This window comes from Pelodiscus sinensis, chromosome 8 (assembly GCF_049634645.1).
Source record: "Pelodiscus sinensis isolate JC-2024 chromosome 8, ASM4963464v1, whole genome shotgun sequence".
Taxonomy (NCBI): domain Eukaryota; kingdom Metazoa; phylum Chordata; order Testudines; family Trionychidae; genus Pelodiscus; species Pelodiscus sinensis.
Window position 1 is genome coordinate 54,660,640 of NC_134718.1, and position 14,641 is coordinate 54,675,280.

A 14,641-nucleotide genomic window follows, 5' to 3' on the forward strand; every position below is an offset into this window, starting at 1 on the left:
GGTAAAGCACTCTTGGGCTGCAGTCCCTGCACGGGGGGAGGCGAAGTCCAGGAAAAGGGATACCCTCGGGAAAGGGGGGTTGGAGGTTGTGGGTAGGGCTGACTTTAGGCCAATTGCCCCGAATCGGGCCCCGCACTTCCTAAAGCCAGCCATGGTTGTGGGAGGTGGAGTGGGGGTGGGGGAAGCTCCGTCCCTGAAGGGTTGTGCTGTCCCACCCTCTCACAGCCCTGCTACTAGGGGGTGTGTGGCTCCTGGGGTGTTTGTGGGGGAGGGGGATGAGAGGCGGAAGGGCTCCTCCCAAGGGCTCAGGCACTCCCTCTCTTATTCTCTGCTTTGTGTGTTTGTTTGTCTCCGTCAGATTGTGAAAGCCATCAACTCCATCCTGCTGTGGAGGGTCATCCACCTGGGACATGTGGATGTGATTGTGGCTGGATTTGCTGCCGTGGGGTTCCTGAACTGCACTGGAGCCATAGATGGGACCCACATACCGATCCACTCACCTGAGCATTGAGCGGCCCAGTATATTAATAGGAAGGGCTATTTATCAATGGTCCTGTAAGCCCTGGTCGACCACTGTGGACACTTCATGGACATTTTTGTCATGTGGTCATGCAGGGCACACGATACCTGCGTCTTTCGGAACTCTAGCCTATACGGGAAGCTGGAGGTGGGCACATTCTTGGGGGTGTGTTGGGGATGTGCTGATACCATTGTGCATCGCAGGTGATGTGGCCTAACCCCTCATGCTGTGGCTCATGAAGCCTTATACCAGACACCTTGACCCTAGCTGGGACCAATTCAATGCCCGCCTGAACGGGGCCAGGTTTCAGGTCGAATGTGCCTTTGGCCGCCTCAATGCGCATTTCAGGTAATTGCTGACCCGCCTCAATGTAGGGGAGCACAACATCCCCGAGGTGGTTGCGGCATGTTGTGTCCTCCACAACAGTTTGGAGAGGAATGGGGTGGGGGGAGATGCCACTATGAGGGGTGACCCTTCAAGAAGCCCCAGACAGCTGCCATCTGCCAGGCTCCTCAGGCCGGGGTGCACATCTGGGAGGCCCTGAGGTTCTCTGAAGGACCCCAGTAACTCTCCCCTGAGCATCCCCAATAGGGGTCTCTGGCTTGCTGCCCTATCACTTTCCCACCACAACACCTCCCGTTACCCCTTCCCTCACCTCTGGACAAATACGAAATCTGTATTGATCTTTCATTACAAAAAGCTGGGGAAGGGGAGGAGGGCTCATAACCTGGAGGGGGCAGAGGGCTTGGAGTGGTGTGGAGGGTGGCTGGATATGTCACCTCCAGAGCAGGGACCTCGTCGGACTTGGGTGGGTCCAGGGACCACAGGGAGATTGGGAGGAGGGGGAGCTAGAGCAGGATCAGGGATGGCAAGGGGGGCAGGCGGAGGGGGTATGGGCATCACTTGGGGAGTGGGCATGGGCATTGCTTGGGGAAAGAGCAGAGGCATTGCTCAGGAGGCAGGGGGAAGGGGAATGGACGTAGCAGGGAGGGCAGGAGCAGTGACAGCAGGTGGATGTGCCATCATTTCCCTCATGATGGCACACATGCTATCACATCGCTGCATGAGCTGGTCCCAGGCGCGGTTCCGCCATTCAGCATCCTCACAGATTTTCTGCACCAGGGTCTGCTGCATGTCACAGCAGCATGTCAGCATCCTGTATATCAGGTCTTCCTGGGCTCTGGTGTGCTTTCGGGTGCCCTGGGCTCTGGCAGCTGGCATGGGTGGCATGGCTCTCCCCTCAGTCCCAGCTGGTTGGCTGTGGAGAACACAAAGAGGGAGAGGCAGTCAGTCATCCATGCATACACTATCCCTGAAGCCTTGCCTTCCTCTGTGAGCAGCGACCAACAGTCCTCGGGCCAGAGGAGGGGGATGTCCTGGGAGCAAGGCCATGTGTGGCCTGTACAGCAGGCCATGCCTCAAGGGGCCCTGAGGTGCCCAGGGGACAATGCTACACGCTTCACTCCTCCCGCCCCCCTCCCCAGGCTCACAGAGAAGCAGGCAAGGGAAGTGTCCGGCCACAGTGGGATCCCATGGGTGACAGAGGAGCCAGGAACAGTGCTGTCCATGGGAGCAGGTGGTGCCTCACACAGGTAGGCATGTCTGCGTGCTGTGCACAGCACTCCTCAGTGTGTCTGGGGTTGTGCCTGCACCCTTGTGGCTAGCCTGCTTCCAGCTGTAGCAGGTACTGGGAGGACACCCCCCCCGGGGCCGGAAGTCTGTCTGGCCTCCCCTGAGCCTGGCAGTATGATCCCACTCATGCTCAGGGGCTGCCTGCTGAGTCCACGTGGCGCACACTATCACTGCACATGGTTTCATGTCCACGGACTACAGTGCGATATCCAGCCCGAGCTGCTCGAGCGATACTTCAACCCCGCCTCGTTGTGCCCGCCTCCCCTGCCCTGTGCGTGTGACAAACTGAGAGCACTCACCTAAACATACCTCTCCGGCATCAGAAAAGGCTTGGAAGATGTCCTGGCAGACAGGTACTGGCTCCAGGGACAGGGTGACAGCGTCTGTCTCCTCCTCTTCCTCCTGCTGGTGCTGGAACTCTTCCTCCTCTGCTGTGACCTCCGGCTGGGCAACGACAGGGGTCTCACGGCCAGAGTCCATGACGACGGGTGGGGAAGATGTTCCCCCATTCCCGAGGATCTGGTGGAGCTTCTGGCAATAGGGGCAGGTGTGGGGTCCTGCCCCTGAGTGCGAGCTGTGCTCTCTGGCCCTGATGGATCCCTGGCAGAGCTCCTTAACCTTACTCCAGACCTGTTCCAAGGTTCAGGGTGGGTGTCCACGCTCTGCCAGGGACTTGGCCATTCGCTCGAAGATCTCAGCATTGTGGTGCTTGGAGTGGAGATCATGCAATGTCTCCTCCTCGCCCCACAGCTTGAGGAGGGACAGGATCTCTGTTCCGGGCAAAGAGGGTGCCCGCCTCTTGGTCTCTCTGGGTGGGTCCTGGGACCCCTGGAGCTGCTCCCTGTGAGGGCCAGAGTGGTTTCGGGGGGCTTGTGGCTCCGCCATGGGTCAGGTGCTGCTCCCAGGCCTGCTTCCTTCCACAAGGCTTGTTCAGGGTGCCTGCAGCTTTAAGAGGTGCCAGGAGACAGGAACTATAGCGTTGTGATTACTTTGCATGGAGTGGCCACCAGGGCAACCTGTATTATTTCCTGGAGGCCTCTTCTTTCGAAAGAAAACCCTCCTCCCCGTCCACACACACCTTTTTCTGAAAGAGCTCTTTTGGAAAAGGTGTTCTTCGTCGTAGAAAGAGGAGTACCGCTGTCGGAAAAACCCCTCTGTTTTTTCGATTTACTTTTGAAAGAACGCAATTGCAGTGTGGACATAACTCAAGTTTTGTCAGGAAAATGGCCGTTTTTCTGACAAAACTCTGTAGTATAGAAATACCCTTTGCTTTCCTCACCAGAAAAGGAAATGGGCCTGTGATTCACTTTTGCCTTTGAAACAACATAATGACAAAATTCTGCAATGATAATTGGTGTTATGGCCATTTTTGCTGGCAGCTGAACTTTAGTATTTTTAAAGTCATTATGAAAGACTTCTGTAAACATACATCATGTCTAGCAATGCCTCATGAAAGCACTGAAGAAGAGAATAATAAAATGTATTACCTGAGCCCCGGCACATGAGAAACATAATTTTACAGATCGGTTATGAATATGCAAATTCTTTTATCACTTCACAGAGATCTCACCTTTTAAAAAAAGACTCTTGAGAAGTGTATAAAAATCTTCAGAATTCAAATAATAGAATTCATTATTCTTCTTCATTATTCTACTGTTAGTGCACTTGAGAAAGAAAAATGCATTAAAATGTGACCATACTGAAATCATAATAATAATAAAAATTAAAATTAAAAAATCAAATAATAATCAAATATGTGTAGATTGTTCAGGTAGCAAACTATGTAATATTTACTCCCAGTCAATGATAAATGGTACAGTTTATTCAAGTCAGTCAAAAGGCACCCACCAACATCATTAATCTGAGTATCAGTCCCTTAAATCAGGAAATCCAGAATTTTACTATGAAAGAATAAACTTATGAATAAGGCTTAAAAATAGCCGATTATCATCATGGCATTAAACTGCATAGACTTCTGGACAGTTCTTGTTTGCTTTGCTGTTATTTCATTTGTACTGTGCAGTAAATTATTTATATTAGAAATGTGAACTCATCAGAAGTCAGATTCTGTAATCTGTACTCATGGTAAGTAGAATGTAGATGAATTCTACTGAGTCACTGAGTTCAATAGACTACGTGTCTCAGTCTAAGCATGGATTGGAGAACTGATCTCTAACTGAAGCTACACAAAATATTATTTCTCCTAATGAAACTGATTCTATACCATGTTAAATTTCCTGCACCATTATGATTCCTGATCTTCATTTAGAGTCTTAACGAGTAGAGAGCTATTTTTCAGGAATTATCTCCCCATCGATGTATGTGTATATCATCTGTTAATGTGACCGAGTATCATGTGCACATCTATGACAGAATAAATGCCTTTATTGTGGTTTCTCTGAGGAGTTAATCTTCTGAGGATCAAGCCACCTACTGTATATATGATCATAAACCAGTCCCATTAAATAACATGGTTACTAGAACAGTAAGGCGTTAGTTTTCATAGCCACACTGTTACGGTGATAGAAATATAGAACAGGACATTAAGATGACACTACACATAAAATAACACATTGTTATGATCTGTGGTGATTTAATTCCTGGATAGAATTCATGTGGGGTTAATGCTAAAACATGTTTCAGAGCTAGCAAATTTCCATATAGATAAAATACCACTTATATCTCACATTGTATGAAACCTTTTAATACTTCTTGAAGCTAGATTGCTGAGCAGTGCTGCTAAGAGCCTTTTCTAGCTCGATAATTTTCTACCTACAAGAACGTACATGAGGAATGACATTATTAAATGCACACAGTAACGTTGGGCCTCTCAATGGAAGAACATGTAAGATCCACCACACATGTCTTCCAAGTCCTTATTTTGCACCCAAACTATGCTGCCTCTGTGGGAGTTCCCTGCAACCCAGATACTGCAAAGGTGTGGGCCAGGGACCTACAGCTTATACAAAGTGGTTGATGGGCAGGGGGCAGGATGGGATGGGTCAGAGAAACATAACATTCCTTTCCCTTTTCCTCTGGAAAAAGACAGCAAAGGTAAATGCAGATTCCATGTTGGGAAACTCTATTGTTACTATTATATTTATTACAGCTGTCTAAGAACCTTTTATGCTTGGCGTTGTACATGAACACTCCCTGCTCTTCAGCAGGGGCTATGGAACAAGTTGGTGGCTAGGGATTCTTTTGTAACACAGGCCCATAATTAAAGATTTTTGCCAGAAAATTTCCTTTGGTTTTAAAAATTGTTCACGAATGGCTCAGTGATCAGAGATGCTGTGGGTATGGCAAGCTGTGTGGAGACTCACATCATGCCTACAGCAGAGGGATAGACTCTATTCCTTTCCAGACAGTCTCCGCCATGGGTTGCTTCTTTTTTCTCATTTTCCCTACTTGACCTGATCTACTTCCCTTTTGTGGCACTCCCGAACCCGGCATGCCTGCCCCTGTTCGACCAGGTGACCCTCAATCATCCATTCAGGACAGCAGTTCACCTTCTCACGTGTGTTTTATTTATCTAGAGTTCCTTATGTCCAATGAAAGAGTTGCTTTTTTTCATGCTACACAGCAACTCTGACCCTGGGGCGGAAGGGGGACCTGGGCCCGCCCCTCCAGGTCCCAACCCAGGGCCCTAAAGATGGGGATTCTTCCCCATTCCAGCTGGTGGGGCGTTACCCCATAACACACCAACTCTCGGGCGTCCACTCAGCCCTACCCTGGGTCACTTCCTTCCCCCCAAGCCTTTGCGGGGTTTCACTCGCCTGCCATCCTTGCTGGTGTCCTCCCCTCCCTTCCCCTTCCAATGCCTCCTGTTTTATGCCCCTCGTCTGTTGTGCCCCACCCCTTGCGTCCTCGCCATCTCCCCTTTCTGCATGCCCTGTCACCTCTCTCCTGGATGCCCTCCTCGTCAAGCCCTGCCCACTCGTCGTTGTCCATTTCCGGCCCGGGCGCTGCCGCGGCTTTTCCCAGCCGCGTTCCCATGTGGTTTGCCAGTAAAGCGCTTCCTCTCCCTGGACTAAGCACTGCAGAAGTGGCGCCTCTTAGGCCGCTCCTCCGCTCCAGCTCCACGGCTCCCTAACACCCTTCCTACACGATTACTTGCCTGTCATGTCTCCCACTCGTGGCCATTTGTGTGTGTATGATAAACGATTTATTTCAATGAACCCTGGATGCTTTGCGAAGTGCCCCTCCCCCATGCAGGCGTTCTTTTCTGATTTAATTCCCTGGCTAATCTCTAAGGATTTTAACACTAATCTCTTCCACCTTTCCATACTTTTGCAAGCCGGTCATTAATTTTGTCAGGAAAAGAGAAGAAAACAAATGGAGAATTTGCCATTTTTGAAAAATCGTTCACCTCAGGTTTTTGGCCCCTCTCCCCTCCCATGTCCCTGAAAGGCACCGACAGGATTTGCTTCAAACATTCCAGAAAATTTCTAGCCCAGTAGAAATCTATTATGGTGGACTTTAGGAGGATCAGCTTGGCTTTGGTGAATGAAACTGAAAGTGGGTGGAGAATTAAATCTGGTTTATGCTGGGACTCTAGCTGTAACTTCAACCCTGGAGAGATTGACATCTCTTATAACCATTAATATCTGCCACAGAAGTGTGAGCCTGTGGGTTTTTTTTCACTCCTCCCTGAGAAATTTTGCCTCTCTTTCATGCAACAGAGAAGATGAACTCTTGAGCAAAGCAGGCATCCAGCAGTGCCAAGGGTCAGGAGCCCAGCCTCTTGCAGCTGCATACAGCTCACATTTGTGTAGTCACAAGGTAAAGTTTCTATCAGAAAAATGCCTGGTACTCACCCTTAAAGAGTTGCTTATCTGAGTCATGCAACCAAATACAGCATCAGTTAAAAACTACTAAAAAAGTCAGGTACATTCTCTAACCTACCATGGACACCAACTGTCTCTCAGACCTTCCTGCTATCACCCCGTGTGCTGTGTGCTCAGAGGTTCTAACTTTCTGAAATTACAATTATACTGCTTTCCCCCTCCACTGTACCTTTAATATGAGGATTTTTAAAGCTTTTAAAAGTATTAAGGGCTCAGTCAGGAGCACTGCTGCATGCACTTAATTATATTGCCAGGCTGCTATTGCTCATCTTGCACTGGTAGGGAGTAGACAGAGCCTTGGCTAACCTGCACAACACCCTGGTCAGCTACCTATGCCACAAATAATTCATATCAGTAGTAGTGTTGCCTCGGATTACCTCCTTCCTGGAACAAGAGGGGAACAGGAACCCAATTGTCACTTCTATTCTCTATCTGGTTTCTGAGCTGCTCTGGGAAAGTGTAGCTACCTGTTGCTGACTCTGTGAGTCTACAATCCAGCCCTAATTAAGTAAGCTTCATAGCTCCTGTCCAGTATATTCATAGTGTGACTACCAAAACACAGAAGAATTTAGGATAGAATCCTGCATCCCTTTTAAATATTCTGGGAACCAAAACAGGTAGAGCATAATTATCTGCTCTGGAATTTATCTAGGATCTCACAATAAGCATACCATACTCTGCAGTTTTACTTTGAATGTGAAAGTCAGTACAGTACTTCTAACACCACGAGGAGCCAATGGTTATGCATCAACTCAGGGGAATTAGATTCAGCTATGAAATCATCATCACCGCTTTCTGCAACACCTAAATTTCTCTGAAGATATACATGTATGGACCACACCCAACTTTGCTTGGATTTAAGCAGCATGGCTGCAGGCCATCAGAAATCTAGTGTGACACTAGGGTAATTCGTTCATTTTATCAGACCTTTTAGATGAAATTACCGATTTAGTTTACATACGTCTTGTAGGTAAGATTTTGAAATGAATCTGTCCATCCTCAATGTGTGCGTTACTTCACTGATGTCAGTGTCTCGTTCTTTCATCAGATTCTAGCCAGACCCATAGTATAAGAAGAATATATTAGTTAAATAGTACAAATAATGTAATTTTGCAGTTTGCTGTGTATTATTAGAATGCTATTAATTGTCCTTGACCATTACATTAGTAACAATGAATATACATGTCAGCTGGCTGTAATATACATGGTTAAAGAACCTGCAGTACTGTTAGGAATTTAACATTCCCTCATTAGAAGAGAGAGGATGTGATTAGAGATGAATGTTATGTAAATTCTCCCTACAGTAAAGAGAAGTTGGAAGAGGATTTTCAAAGTTTAATTTGGCTTTTAAAGCTGAAAGGATCCAATGATCTGTTTGTGATGTTAAAGACTTCAACAAAAATCTGGGTTTTCTCAAGGCCAGTACATGAGCTAACAGTAATGAAAGATAAAGTGGACTGTTCTGATCCGGATACAGTGGCTCTATATTAGTGTAACTCAACTGACTCCAAAGGAAGCTCCTTCTCATTTCTGGTGTAAATCAAAGCAGCATCCACTCCTGGAATTTAAAGGCTCGTTCCAGCCAGCTTTTTAACAATATCAAGCAGAATGATTCTCTCTTTCCATTAACATGTAAAATGAAGCCAAAAAGGCAGAGCCATTTGTTCCCTCTCTAATTAGATGTGTTTTGTTATTTTCTGGATCATTCACCCTTGGTTCAATTTAAGTTTATATTAAGACTGGCTAATCAGCCTTTTAACTGGAGGAGCGCTGGCTTCCTACTGTTCACACGAGGCTGCATCTAATCACACACAAGGAATGATTCTGCTTTGTGTAAAAAAGAGATTGACACAAAGGGTAAGAAATAGCCTGCCTGATGAGTCACTGGTGCCAAGTCAAATGGTGTTCAGGGATGTGGCATGATTGCATCACATCACATCAAATGATATATATCTAGAAATGAGGCAACGGACCTATGGTCATATAAAAATATGGAGGGGTATGTCTACACTACCCTCCTAGTTCGAACTAGGAGGGTAATGTATGCATACCGCACTTGCTAATGAAGCCCGGGATTTGAATTTCCCGGGCTTCATTAGCATAAGCGGGGAGCCGCCATTTTTAAATCCCCGCTGCTTCGAACCCCGTGTAGCGCGGCTACACGGGGCTCGAACTAGGTAGTTCGGACTAGGGTGCCTATTCCGAACTACCGGTACACCTCGTTTCACGAGGAGTACCGGTAGTTCGGAATAGGACCCTAGTCCGAACTACCTAGTTCGAGCCCCGTGTAGCCGCGCTACACGGGGTTCGAAGCAGCGGGGATTTAAAAATGGCGGCTCCCCGCTTATGCTAATGAAGCCCGGGAAATTCAAATCCCGGGCTTCATTAGCAAGTGCGGTATGCATACATTACCCCGCTAGTTCGAACTAGCGGGGTAGTGTAGACATACCCGAGTAGGGAATAGATCTTTCATATTTTATGTTTGCAGTATGAATAATTAGTTAAATAGAGGTCCAGAGGATTGGATCAAATCCTTTTCTCGTATAAATCAGTGTAGGTCAATGAGGATCTGCCCCAGATGGTTATAATTCTGTTAGGGTATGTCTACACTACAAAGTTAATTTGAACTAACAGCAGTTAGTTCAAATTAACTTTAATAGGGGCTACACATAAAAACCGCTAGTTCGAATATAAATCGAACTAGCGGAGCACTTAATTCGAACTAGGTAAACCTCATTCTACGATGGGTAACGCCCAGTTCCAATTAAATAGTTCGAATTAAGGGCTCTGTAGCCACTTAATTTGATCTAGTTGGAGGCTAGCCCTTCCCAGGTTTCCCTGGTGGCCACTGTGGGCCAAACCAGGGAAACTCTTCTGCCCCCCTCCCGGCCCCGGAGTCCTTAAAGGGGCACGGTCTGGCTACAGTGCTTGTGCCAGTTGCAAGCCTGCCAGCACCCAGCCAGCAGACCCTGCACCTGGCACAAGATGAGCCAGCCCCCGCTGCCACCCAGCCCTCCGCCTCTTACCAGGGCCAGGCTGGCGGCTCCCAGGAGCCTGCCCGGGGCTGCAAGAGGCGGGCGCCTGCCTGGTCTAGTGTGGAGATCATGGACCTCATCGAGGTTTGGGGAGAGGCCTCCAACGTCCACAATCTCTGCACTCGCCACAGGAAAGCGGCCGTCTAGGGTAGGATAGCTGCCAGCCTGGCCACCAAAGGCCACATGCGAACCCAAGAGCAGGTTTGCATGAAAATCAAGTTGGTTCAGTGAGACCCCCTACCCTGCGCCCTGAGCTTAGAACATAAGAATGGCCATACTGGGTCAGACCAAAGGTCCATCTAGCCCAGTAGCCTGTCTGCCGACAGCGGCCAACACCAGGTACCCCGGAGGGGATGAACCAAAGACAATGACCAAGCGATTTGTCTCATGCCATCTGTCTCCAGCCTTCCACAAACAGAGGCCAGGGACACCATTCCTACCCCCTGGATAATAGCACTCCATGGACACAACCTCCATGAATTAATCTAACTTCTCTTTAAACTCTGTTCTAGTTCTAGCCTTCACAGCCTCCTGCAGCAAGGAGTTCCACAGGTTGACTATGCGCTGTGTGAAGAAGAACTTTCTTTTATTAGTTTTAAGCCTGCTATCCATTAATTTCATTTGGTGTCCGCTAGTCCTTCTATTATGGGAACTAATGAAGAACTTTTCTTTATTCACGCTCTCCAAACCACTCATGATTTTATATACCTCTATCATATCCCTCCTCAGTCTCCTCTTTTCTAAGCTGAAAAGTGCCAGTCTCTTTAGCCTCTCTTCATATCAGACCTGTTCCAAACACCTAATCATTTTAGTTGCCCTTTTCTGAACCCTTTCCAAGGCCAAAATATCTTTGTTGAGGTGATGATACCACATCTGTACATAGTACAGAAGATATAGTACCATAGTTTTATACTTCCCCTTCCCCTTCTTCCCCTGGCTTCCCCCTTCCAGCTCCCTCCTCCCAGGTTTCCACTTCCCCTCTTCCACTCTCTCCCTTCCCCTCTCCCACCTCCTTTTCCCAGTCTCCCCAGAGGTTAATTCCCCTCCCCCAGTTTTGTTAAATAAAGTTTCTATTTTTGAACACACGTGTCCTTTATTTTTACATCAGGATGGGGAAGTGGAAGGGGGTGAGGGAGGAATGGGGCACGAGCCCCTGATGGGGAGGACTCGGGTGGCTCTGCGAGCTCCTCGCGGTGGAAGCTCTCCTACAGGGCCTCCTGGATCCTGACAGCCCCCCGATTGGCCCCCCCAGATGGCAGCCTGCGGCAAGTGTAGCCGGGCTGATGACCGATTGCTGTGATGTGCCGAGTGTGGACACTCAGGGCACTCCAAGACAGGACTGCTTTGCTGTCCCTCATCAAGTTAGACAAGCAAGCGGGGAACCCTGAAAACTGTCTTTCCGGAGTGGAGGTCGGGTCCCTTTAAGCACAGCCCTCGGCTAGCCTGAGACAGCAGCTCTAAGTACTAACCTGATGCCCTGCAGACACTGGTTCTGGCCTGTCTTAACTTCGGTTCAGGGTCCACTCAGTGTAGACATGCTATTTTGAATTAGCAAAACGCTAATTCGAATTAGTTTTTAGGTCTAGATGCACTAATTCGAATTGGCTTATTTCGAATTAACTAATTCGAATTAAGTTAGTTCGAATTAGTGCTGTAGTGCAGACATACCCTTATAGTCAAGGCCCATCAGCCCTTCTGGTAGAAAACCTATTCTATTTAGCTTTTTTCAGCTTTTAAGTAAGAATGCCTGTCAAACCATAGCTTTTTTTAAAAAAATTAAAAAGTTATACAGAACAAGTTTGGCCATTGCTTTATTTGGAAAAAAAAATGTCCTGCCTTGCTGGTGAGATTTTATTTTGCTGCAAGATAAGAAATAGCGTGTGTTAAAATGAACGTTGTCAGGTATTTTAGCCTGAGCGATAATCTCACTACCTTCAGTGTAAGTTTATGGGTTCTCACTACCAGACCTATGTCTACACTGCAGAATTTTTGCACAAAAACTCGCAGAGTGTCCACACTACAAGCACGTTTTTGTGCAAGAAAACGTACGGTAGATCATCAGAAGAGAGGGCTTTTTGCACAAGAGTTATTCCTTTTTCTACGAGGAATAAGCCTTTTTGCAACAAATCTCTTGCGCAAAAAGGGTTGTGTGGACGGACAACAGCAAAAAGCATAGGTTCTCTGATGGCCATTCTGTGAATGGCCATCAGAGCTTTCTTACGCAAGAGTGTCCATGGCAATGTGGATGCTCTCTTGCGCCAAAGCACATGGTAGTGTGGATGCGATCTTGCGCAAGGAGCCTGCAGTGTAGACGTAGAGAATCAGGCCCTTTGTCTTTCTCCCCAAATTAAAGAGCTTTATATGTAAAGTAACATTGGTTTGTTTCTGAGAGGGAGTATTAATAGCACAAATATATTTGTACGTGTACACGTGAAGAGACTGCATTCTAGGTGGCATGGCATAGATTAAACAAAGAGTAGTTATGCTAATAGCCAACATAATTTTTTGTGACAACAGGCATGTGTGTGTGTTGCTTTCCTGCTTGTTGCTTTCTGCTCCCTAGTTCCTGCTTCCTGTACTCAGTGTTTCAGTTCTTGTTTGCATGTACGTGTATCCATGTAGCATGGCATATGTGCAATTACACAGGGCCTCCCGCTATATACCTCATGTGGGCTGTTACTATGTTCTGTTCAGACTGTTGCTGACTTAAGCATTTACCAGTTATTAAGTGTTTTGATTGACCATCTACCTGTGGCTACGTCTAGACTGCACGCCTTTTTCAACAGAGGCTTTGTCAACAGATACTGTTGACAAAGCCTTGGTTGAAAAAGAGCGTCTAGACTATGATCAGTATTGTCGACAAAGCAAGCAGCTTATTTGAAAGAGAGTCTAGATGCACTCTTTTGAAAAAGTACAGTTTGCATGCAATATAGCTCCTTTTTTCGAAAGAGTACTTTCGAAAAAAGGCTTTATTCCTCGTAAAATGAGGTTTACCGCGCTGGACAAAATTGCTGTGTTCTGTTGACTTACTGTCGACAGGACACGACAGTAGTGTAGACGCAGGTATAGTTTTGTCGACAAAAGCCAACTTTTGTCGACAAAACCCTGTAGTCTAGACACACTTTGTGTGTCTTACTTCAATTGCCTTGCGTTTTGGAACTGCTGTTCTGGATGCGTCAGTGTAAAAGTTTTGCTTTTAGACAAAAAATGTTCAGCTTGTTTCCTTTCAGATGTTTTTCTTTTTTCAGTCCATTCTAATGCTGGTTTGTACCGACTCCGTACCTTATTCTGTGGAAAGCAGATAAAACAAGTACAGAGTGTGTCACTTATTTTAGACCCGATTCAGAGATTTTATGGCCCAAAGGGACAATTATGATTATCTAGGTCTGATCTCCTGCATAACTCAAGCCATAGAACTTCACCCAATAATTTCTCCATCAGGCCCATTGCTTCTGTTCGAACTACAGCAGATCTTTCAGAAACATGTTTACTCTTGGTAAAGGTCACAAGTGATGGAGAATCCACTACACCCTTCCTTACTCCCAAACTTCAGACGAGGACATGAAGCCACCTGAATTAGTGATTCATCCTTCTCAATTCTATTTTAATTTGCTTCAGTGGGATTACTCACAACTCTTCATTCTACTAAACACACACGAGGACTGAGTGTGTGTGTAAATCTGGCCCATATTTTATTTAAGGAACTAATCACGACAGAAAAAAAACATAAGAGTCATGTGGTGAGTAATTTTGCAATATCTTCCATTATGGACATAGCACAGGGAAGAGAATGAGAACAAGTTAATTAATATATCTGGAAGTAGCCTATGTTTCTCATATAAGAAAAAAATCTATGTGCTACTGATGCCTTTCACCTCTGCACACACTTTTCAGAAGTGCCAGACAGGGGGAGGGAAATGCAGACCTACCTTGTCTCCCTTAGAGCAGGAGGTAAAAGGCATGGATTTGGTCTCTTTTTCTCTAATACGGATTGAGAGCTGGAAGCAACAGTCTTCCCCCACTTCCATTATCCCCTTGAGGGAAGGGGTAGCCAGCAGACGCACAGATCTTCCTCTAAAACAGTGGTGGGGAACCTTTTTTGGACATAGAAAAATCAATCAGGGGCCCACCCCTGCTCTATTTTGGAATAACTTAGTCCATGTCTACACAGCAGGCAGTTATTTAGAAATAATGTCAAATACTGTCAAACTGGAGGACTTCTTACTCTGACTCCTGTTACCCTCATTGTATGAGTAGTAAGGGAAGTTGGAGGAAGAGTGCTCTATTTCCAAGTAAGGGCTGTGTCGATGCTCCCTATTTCAAAATAAGCTATTTCGAAATAAGATGCGCAATTGACATAGCTCAATTGTGTAGCTTATTTCGAGTTGAGCCCTGTAGTGTAGCGGCACCCTTAGTTTGGACAGCTCTTCTTCATCACTCTGGTATCAGCCTTGCCTCACTCGCTAGTGGGAAGGCCTGAAACCCCATAAACTCCTCACACAGGTTCCAGCTCCTGCTACTTTCACAGGCTGGTGAAATGAGTAGAGACAGGACAGGAAAAGAAAAGGAGTGCTTAGCTCCTCCAAGACTACAAGATAAAGGAGAGC